Here is a 10207-nt window from a genome sequence, read left to right as displayed (position 1 = left end):
CCTTGCTGGAAACAAAGGCCCCTTAGGAGAAATGCTTGTTGAATGAATGAATAAACAAACGAGTTTGACCTACTGCTCTCTTCCTTTTGGGGACGTGGGAGAGATTGGGCAGGGCATAGAGGAAAGGGTTGGGTGTGATCACAATTTTTGCTTTCAATGTTTTCCTGAGGAAATCTGTACAGCTGTCTATTTCCGTGGCACGTGAGGCTGCGGGTGTCCTGGGCCTGCACCAGTGTTCATGATTGACAAGGGAGGACCCGATTTCCCCTTTGTGCTCCTCGGGTCCCCAACCCTTGTGCTGGTCAGACCAGTCCCACCTGAACAATACTCTTTCTTGCTTTCGCGCCCAACTTTCCCCTGACCATCCCTGGAGGCTTAGTCACTGAGCCTCAGGCCGGCCCCCTCTTTTTGCACGAATTGTTCTCTAAACCATGTGGCGCTGGGCTTTTTAAACCTGTGCTGTCTTGTACTCAAAATTGTTCCAGTTTGTAGTCTGGTCTCCCCAGGGAGACTGTGAACTTCCCCAAGGTAGGTTTGGCATTTGACACACAATCAGGGCTGAAAAAACTTACCTTTCTTCCACATTCGTTCCCTAATAAAACCAATCAACTCTTGTCAGGAGAGCAATCTTAGCGGTGGGTTAGAGAGGACTCCCTGCAAGTTTCTTTATATCAGGTTTCAACTGATAAAAATCAGAAGGTCTTAAACCGCTGTTTCATCCAGGTGAATCCCCTTGCCCAGTCAGATGTGCTAAGGAAGCCCTCAGGGTTGGTGGTTTTGGTTGGCAAGTTGCAACCTCACAGCTGGATCTCTTGTCCTTTGGACTTTTTGGTGGTTTGTATTGCAACACATACTTTAGAAAACCTGTAAAATTAAGGGTGTGTGTATGCGTGTTTGTGTGTGTGTGTGTGTGTGTTGAGGGAAGGACTGTAATCTTGTTCTGACCTCTGTATTAGAACCTGAACAGTAAATGGTGAAAAAAAAAAAAGAGGGGGAGGTATTGAAACATCTGCTTTTCTTTTGCCGGTTTTTCAAAGGCCAATCTGAGGTGCATCTATTAACTCAAGTGGCTTCCAACTGAGGCCTGATATGCTTTGGCTAAAATGCGTGGGACACAGTGCCCTTTCCCAATTTCTGGGAGCCTGTGCTGCCCAATGCTTGCTGGTTAGAAGTGCTACAATTTTGCTTAATTTCCAAGCTAATGTTTTAGAAGAATGTTTTTCAAACTGCAGCATGGAACACAGTGGCGGATAGAGATGAATTCAGTGGATTACTATGAGCTTTTTTTCTTGAGTGCCGTAGAACAAAATAGAATAAAAGATACCACTATGCTATATATAGTGATGCTAAGTACTATTCCATAAAACTTTAATTTTGATTTATACATATGTATATATTCTGAGTTGTGATGTAAAATGTATTTCTTACTGTGGGTTGGGATCAAAGAATTTTGAAAGCTACTGAAAGCAAACCTATCCTACGACAGAAAAATAATCACAAATATCAGTTGTCAATTTTGGATTTTCAGAAATGCAGTCAAGGTAGATTGTTAGAACTTTCTAGTGAAGATAGTTTTCTTCTGTAGAATTATTTGACCATTATGACCTAATAAAATACAGAGGTTTTGTTTCCTGGGGGCATAAGGAATTGATATTCCCAAATGGTTGTTAAACAACTGGTCTTTAGGATGTTCTTCAAAATTCTATTTATCCAGCATTTTACTTTGCCCAAAGTGGGCTTAAATACTAAATGTACTTCTTTCTATCCTCCATTTCCAACCAAATACTTTTGTTTTCTTCCTTCCTTCCTTTTTTTTTCTTTAATTTGGGGGGGCAGGGGCAGAGAAAGAGGGAGAGAATCTCAAGTAGACTCCCTGCTGAGCAGGCAGCCAGATGTGGGGCTCAATCTTACCACCCTGAGATCATGACCTGGGCAGAAATCAAGAGTCAAACGCTTAACTGACTGAGCCACCCAGGTACCCCTAAATAGTTCCGTTTTTAGGTTGGCTTTCATGGCTTTCTTTGATCTGGCCCTAGCCTATATTGCTATCCCTATCCTTTAGTTTTCCTTGTGGTAGGCAGCTGCCTGCCATTACTGTATATCTAAACTTTATCTTTCCTTTGAGGCTCAGCTTAAATACCACCTTTCATTAATTTTTCTTGATTAGATGCTGCCATTTGAAACTGATCTCATTCTACTTTGAACTTAGTGCTTTGTAAGTATGTTTTTGTGGGCTTCTTTTTGTGTTGTCTATGTAACAGATTTTATGTTAGTGTCTTTTCAGGGTAGAATCTGACTAATCATACCCAGCCTAGTCGCTTGTAAAAAGAAGGTACTTTCTGAGTAGATGGGTGAATTAAATAAGTTTTTTCTCTATGATACCTGTCTCTCCCTGGGTTGTATTTATTTATTTGTTTATTTATTGTTTATCTCCCTCACTAGAATGTAAGCTCCGTGAAGGCTGGAATTTAATCTTGTGAAAATTAATAAAGGGAAACCTCACTAATGTGGGTTTGGGATGCTAGAACGGGAGGCTGGTAGGGGGTGTTGGTACGACTCAACGTCAATTATGAAAACAATTGTCAATTATAGACCCAACAGAAGAATCCTCAACAGGCCCCAACATGAGAAGATGTACATTGCATTTTCTTCAAGAAATTAACTACCCTTGTAACTCAGTGGATGAGAAACTGTCATCACTTGAACTCTTGCTTCTCTCCATTGGACTCTTGTTCAAAACAACCCCTCCCAACTTCCTCCTTCTTCTCCATAAAGTAAGGTTCCCCTCTTTTGTTTGTTGGACTTGCCTATGGTTTTTCCTTGGCTTGCCTGACCCAGATTGTAATTCTCTGCCATTCCCAAATAAACCCATCTTAACTGGCAGTTGTATTTTTAAGGTTAACAATCTGCTTTGATCACTGTTGGCTCCAGCACCTAGAACAGTGCCGGACAATACATTTTTGTTGAGTGAATAAATGCAGGAGTAAAGCGTTTTGAGCTTCTCTAGGACCAGAGGAAACATACTATCTAGTTTATCTAAAGGGCATCTATCTTATCCCTTACTGGCCAAAACAGAACTCTTGATTTCCCTAGCAAAACTGTTCCTCTTCTACTTTTTACAGGTTCGAAAAATAACACCACCATTCATGAGGAAGCTTAGGCCCCAGACCACGGAGTCATCTTGAGCCCTTCTTTTCCTCAAATATCCAATCCATCAGCAAATCTTGAGGGCTCTGCCTCCAAACAAATTCAGAATCCTGCCACTTCTTACCATCTCCACTGTTCTGGTTCTAGTCCAAGGGACTGTCACCTCTCTCCTAGATCACTGCAAAAGCCACAGTCTAACTCATCGCTGGGCTTCCATTCTATACCCAGCCGTCAGAAAGACCTCAGAACAGAAATAAAATCCCTTAAATAATGAAGGGATAAGTTATTTCCCTTCCTTTAAACCCCTCCAGTGACTGCTCATGGCACCCAGAATAAAATCCATATTCCTCACTCACCACGGCATGACCTGGTTGTGCCCTTACCTACCTCCTCGGCCTCATCTCCTACCACTTTTTCTTTTCTCCACATACTATCCACATTGATTTTATTTCTCTCCCTAAAACACTCTAAGTTATTCCCCTTTCAGGGCTCTGCACTTGCTGTTTCTTCCACCTAGAAATCTCCCTGCCTAGATCTTTGTATGGGGGTTTCTTATCACTTATGTCTCAGTTTAAATGTTGCTTCCTCAAAAAAAAACAAAAACAAAAAACTTCCTTGATCATTCTGGCAAAAGTTGTTCCTTGCATGCAATCTCCATTTCACCACTGTCCTATGTTTTTTATTGCATTGATTTCATGGTATGAAAACATATTATTTAATCATGTGTTTATTTGTTTATGACCTCCTTATGACCTTCCTGCCTCTCTGCCAGACCCCTTTGTGGAATAACTCCAAAAGGAAAAGTCCTTTGTTTTGCAACAGCACCTGATATATAGAAAGAGTTCTATGAATTTGTGAATTTAACACAGTGCATAGCAAATAATACACTGAATAAATGTCTGTTGCCATGGCTTGATGGTGGGAAAGGACAAGTTTTTCCTGACCCAGTGTTCTGTAAGCTACAAGTGTGAGAACTGATCCCAAGACTTGCTTTCTAATGGCTTCATTTCACCTAGTTAATATGACCTTTTGCAATGTACACAGCCCGACATTCTTGTCTTGTGGTACTCAAAATTCAAGTATGGACACTGGCATTAGGAAGAAGTAGTGAAATCCTACCCTTCCCTTCCCAACCACAGCTGTCCCTTTATTCCAATGACGTATATATTTCTTAGCATTTGTCTCTCCCAAGTTCCTCAACAAATTCCTCTCTCTGCTCTTTTTTTTTTCTCTTCTTATCATTTTGTGTCTTTTATTCTTGGCATTATGTTTAGTAGGTGCTCAACAAATGAAGGGTTGTACTGTGTCTTTGTAAGACAGCTCGCAAGCCCAAAGCAATAATATTAACGGTCTGAGCACCCTGGTGACTTTAGCATGTTTTTCTGGTGCTGAAGGATACTCCATTAGGTAGCAATTGCTGTGTAATAAATCATTCCACAACTTAGTGGCTGAAACTTCAAAATTTCAGTCTATGAAGCAGACGTTCAAGAGCAGTTCAGTTGTGTGTTTTGGCTTGGAGTCTCCTATGAGGTTGCAGTCAGCTGACAGCTAGGTCTGTAGTTATCTGATGGCCTGCCTGGCAAGCCCTGAGTCAGTTTTTAGGAGAGGACTACACAAAGATGTGAATGCCAGGAGGTGAGAATCTTTGGGCGCTATCCTGGAGGCAGGCCAGCACAGAGAGGTTGTCAGCAGCAGAAAATATTTTATTGCAAGAAACACAGTATGCCATTAAAAGTGGTTTAAGTAATGACTCATATACTCATATACTATCTCATATAATAGGAAGTCCATAGATAGGGCAGTCATAGGGTTAATTCTTGGCCTTGATAATCTACTCAAAGATTAAGAGCTCACCATCTCTTCACTCTGACATCTTTGGCATGCTCGAGATGTCTCCTATCATGGTCACATGTTGGCTGCAGTGGTTTCAGGGGTCATATGCAGACAGGGCCATATCCACGAAGAAAGGAATGTCGATTCTGTGAATCAATTTTATTATGAGAGATAACATTTCCTGGAAGTACTACTGTAGAGGTCTTAGGTCCTACTGGCCAGAATTAGGTAACATAGTCATACACAAAAAATACAAGATGCATATTGTGAAGCCATATGTTTGGAAGCATTACTGTTCTGTAAGTGCACACCTCATTTCTCAGTTAGAAAAAAGAAAATCATGGTGTCCACAGAAGCTCAACTTTAAAAATTGAAAAAAATATTTAGGTAATTTTACAGATATTTTAGTATCAACATATTCAGTTCTGTCAGGACTATAGAACTTTCCAGAGTACCAGTACTCTGTTTTTCTCGTCTCTTCCCCAAGTAAAATGGGAAGGAACGGCTTGAATAATGACCTTTTTGTGGTATTTATCCATCGGCCTTTTCATGTGACCCTGGGATGGTCTATTTTGCTAGGTGTGATATATAATAATCAATGTGAACGAAAACAGTGTCAGAAAGAGGAAGGATTTATTGACCATAGTTCTTTCACTGGGTAAACTGATACCTGCTAATTAGCAATAAGTGCTTGGAAAGTGAAATGTGAAAGCAAAATCACAGATGTGAATTGTCACGTACAGGCTTCCAGGTTATTCAGAACGCGCCAAGTTTTCACTAGGAATTGCAAATTAAGCTAGAAGACAAAATGTGTATATACTTAGTAAAGAGAAGGTTTATGTTTTATCAAATAGTATAGTATGCTCCATTCTTTTGAAAATTTGAATTTTCAGACTCTTAAAATTTTCCAAAATAAGGTGATTTAAAATACCTTTTTTTTTTTTTAATGCTTAATTGTTAGTGGTCTGTTTTCTTGTCCAAAAAGAAATGACAGTAACTGCAAGTTGTGTTCTACTCAAACTACTCTTAGGCCACAATGGGTTAACATTCCCGGCCTTCCGTCAGTTTCTGGATCTTTCTTTGCCCCAGGCTAAGATACTCAAATAGGGGTTTATTAAAATTAACATACCTGTAATTCTGGTTCTTAGACGGAAAGCATTTTAATATCTGAGCTTGGTTCTGGAATCCTTACTCAGGTAAAATTCCCAGTTTTAGCTGAAATCTTGGGCACCCTGTGTCTGATTAAGATGCCAGCACCCTAGTTCCAAGTAACTTTTTTGGGGGACATCTGGTGATAGTGCCATTTCTCAACCCCTGTCCCCACTCAGGGACATCCACCCAGAGGGGCAGTCCAGAACCAGCCAGTCGCTGAAACTGTTAAATGTATTTGTTTTCTTGAGGGGAACCACGCGCATAACACACCCCTTTTGAGTGAAATAATGTCATTGTGTAGCCATTTGTCACCCCTGGGTGGATGAGGTCAACAAACTCCCCGAAGTTGCTGTCTCAGGAATAAATTTCATTCGCGGTTGGAAAAACGAAGTGAGGAATGTTATGGGATAGGGAAAATAACTTGTTTATTTGCCTGGTGGTTAAGTGGGGGTAAGTAAAATAAAATTGGGCCGAGGATGTGCTTTGTTGGAGCGACGACGCAGTGGGTTAACTGAGTGAAAGACAAGATCGGAACCGTCCGCTCCCTTTGTCTTTCCCTCCACCGTGTCCTGCGGATCTGGGGTGGCGGGACTGAGGGGGCTTGCGGCGCCCCAGAGGCGAAGGCGGAGGCGCCAGGACGCCGCTCCTCGCTTCTCAGGATGCCAGCGGGCTACACACAAGGTCGGGGGCAAGGCCGCCCGGCGGCTCGGAGCCCCAAGGAGGGGCGCGAAGGAAGCGAGGGCTGCCAACCGAGGGCGAGCGGCGCGGGCGGCGCCAGCCTAGGGGCTGCAGCGGGCGGGGCGTGCGCAGCGCCGCTCCCGAGGGACAAGGAACCTCCGCAGTGGCGGGGCCGGGCCACTGCCGGCAGACGGGGGCAGGGGGGGCAGCGAGGAGGGAGGCGATGGCGGGGGTGGGGGTGTGGGGGGAGGCGGCGGGCGGGGCCTCCGGCGCCGCGCAGCCCCAGTAGGTCTCCGGGAATTTTCCACTAAGTCGCGGAGCGCCAGAGCCGCCAAGGAGCAGCCCGCCTCTGCGCACCCGGGGCCCACGTGACGGTGATTCACCAGGCGCCGCCTCCCGAGCCCCGGGCGGGGAAGCGGCGGGGAGAGGAGCGAGTGAGGGGAGGAGAAGGAGGAGGTGGAGGAGGAGAAGCGGGGGGGGGGGGGGGGGGGCGGGGGGGGGGAGGAGGGGTGTGTTGGGGGAGGCGCGCAGGGGAGGAGGAGGGGAGGACGCTGGAGGTGCAGAGGCCCCGCGGCGCTGGGAGGGAGGGGGGGAGGGAGGGAAGGAGGCAGGGGCCCAGCCGACGCACCCTCTCGTGTGGCCGGGGCCTTCTGGGCGGCTGCCGAGTGCGCGCGGGCCACGCTCGCCCCGGGCGAGCCGAGCGCCCGCCTGCGACGGGGAAACCTAGACAGCCCTCAAACGGCGGGGCTAATCCCGGGGTGCTTTGAGGAAAGCCGCAGAGGGGAGGGGGGCTGGAGGTCCTGCGTGGTTTTTGCGAAGGCGCCAGGCCGCGGCGGGGTGCCCTGCTTGGGAGATTGCAGTGTGGGAAACGGTCACGCCCTGTTGGCATCTGTCCGTGCCTGTGTACGTGGCTCCTGACGTGGAGAGCCGCGGCGGTGAAAAGCGCGCACCGGAGGGAGGGACGGACCGACGGAAGGACGGAAGGAAGGGTGCGGCCTTGGCCCATCATCTGTGCCCTGGGAGACCCACAGGCACTGGGATTTGTCCGATTAAACCCCCAGACCCAAGAGGCAACCCGTGAGGCTTCGGTGAACGTGGGATTTGTGCAGCTGGTTCCAGATGGTTCCCCCGTTAAGTCTTTTGGAAATCGGCATTCCAAAGATTTCCTCTTATCCTTCTGCTGTATTGAGTAGACATTGCACAGACACTCCGCCCATATCGCGGCTCTTGTAAGGAAACATTTATTACAGAAGTATTCCAACTGTTTCATCTCTCGTGTCCTTTCAGGTTCTTTCTAGTAATTGTGACCTTTTCCTTTTCCTCAAGTCATTCCATCAAAGACTTGGAAGCAAATTAAAAAGAAAAAATACTAGCCTGAATTAGAAAGTTAAGATCTTTGTTTACCAGCTGCGTTGCCTGCGAAGGCATTGTGGGTTTGCTCTGCTCAGGGTTCCTCACAGCCTCTTCTGGGGCCTTTTTCGCTCATTTCCCCCTGGAGGCAAAAGCACAGACTAGAAAAAGCTGCTGAGCCTGCCGGATGCCATTTCTACACTGGTTTGAACTTTTGCGCCAGAACTATGTATATTGTCTTCTCATAGGTTTCTGCAGTTAGAATTATTGTAACTAAAAAGAACAGCTAGTATTTGTGTACTGCTTGGGATAGGCGCTGTTTTAAGTTCTTTATAAATATGTGAATATTTAATTCATCAACTGTGTGAGGTGGGGGCTGTTTCGGTCCCATTATACACCTTAGCTCATTCCTTACAGGTAAGGAAATTGAGGCATGTCTAAATTAGATAACTCGCCTCAGGCCATTCAGTTTGTAAGTGGAGGAACTGGAATTTGAAGCCAGACTGTTGGAGATAAAGCCCATGCTGTGGTCACTATGCTATGGAAATTTCCTACTAACAAACATAATTGTATTGAAATATTAAATTTACATTTTGGTGGGATTTCCCCCCCCCCCCCCCGCCCTTTATTTATTTAGCTTTCCTGAGGTTTATTTTGGAGAAATGTCTAAATTTAGTTTGGGTGGAAAACCACACGCAATTTAAAAAAGAAACTTATGAAGAAATCATGCATTCCAAGGCAGTATTATTACATTTTTCATACGTGGAAGACTATTGAAATATTTGACCTAGGGATTTATTTTCCTCAGGAGAAATATTTGTTTTCAAATACCTTTAGCCCCTAGTAAGTGGTGAGACCTCTAGGAAAATGAGGATGAGGCTGGTCAGCTGTCAGTGTTGGATAAATATATATTGACTGAAATGTACTCAAGAAGTGAACACCCTTGAAATGGTCAATGACATAATGTAAAGTGAAAAGGAAATTTCCAAAAGAAACATGAATATTGGATACATTCAATAAGATACTATGGGTTCCTTCCTTCCTCTCTCCCTCCCTCCCTTCTATCCTTCCTTCTTTCTTTCTGGAACCTTCTTTTCTGCCCTTGAAACCTTCCCTGACCCTTCAGGAATGGTTTAGAAGAAGACTCTTCTGTGTGCTCATGTGCCACCCAGAGTCTACTATGGTAGCCCTTATAACCAAGCACCCTCTATTCTCATTGCTTGTTCACCTGGCTCTGCCTCCTAGGAGATCCATCAGTTTCCTGAAGGGCAGACATTCTGTCCTGCTCAACAGTGTGTCCCCAGAGCTCAGCACAGTTGTTTGTCCTAAAATAGGAAGTCAGCAGTACTGGTTAAAAGGGTGAGTTTATGTCAGTCTTGTCTTGTAAGGATGTACCGAATTGGGATTTAACACAAACCAGGAGACCAATGTACCCATGGGGAACATAGTCTCTGTCCATTCTTGGTCCATACTGAACTCCCCCAATCTCCCTTCTTTCTTATACTTCCTTGTATTCCTTCTTTTTCTTTTTATCTATCTATCTATCTATCTATCTATCTATCTATCTATCTATCTGTTTGTCTGCCTGTCTATCTTTTCCACTAGATATTAACTACCCAAGGCCAGGGGTATATATTTTGTTTGAATGTGTATATATGCTACTGCCCCAGTTGTTATTTTGCACAGTTTTTTTGAAGTGTATTAAATAAGAACAAAAACAACTGAAAAATTTTGTGTCTGGTTAGCCAGTTTTACTTTAGTAACTAATTAATATTCAGAGGTTTAATAACCACAGATTTAATCCTGATCTTACAATTTGGGATCCTTAGAATGATAGAACCATAGGATTTTTTATTGCTGAAAGGGGACTTTATTACTGCTCTGTCCAATGCATATCTACTATCCACACAAAGCTATTTAAACTTAATTAAAATTAAATAAAATTAAAAATCAAGGTCCTCATAGCATTAGGTATATGTCAAGTACTCAATAGCTACATGTGACTGATGGTTACCCTATTGGACAGCACTGAAACAGACATTTTCAT

Source organism: Phoca vitulina, unplaced genomic scaffold (genome assembly GCF_004348235.1).
Source record: "Phoca vitulina isolate PV1807 unplaced genomic scaffold, GSC_HSeal_1.0 scaffold23, whole genome shotgun sequence".
NCBI classification, from domain to species: Eukaryota; Metazoa; Chordata; class Mammalia; order Carnivora; family Phocidae; genus Phoca; species Phoca vitulina.
The sequence above is the reverse complement of the archived record's forward strand: the minus strand, read 5'-3'. Positions refer to the sequence as shown.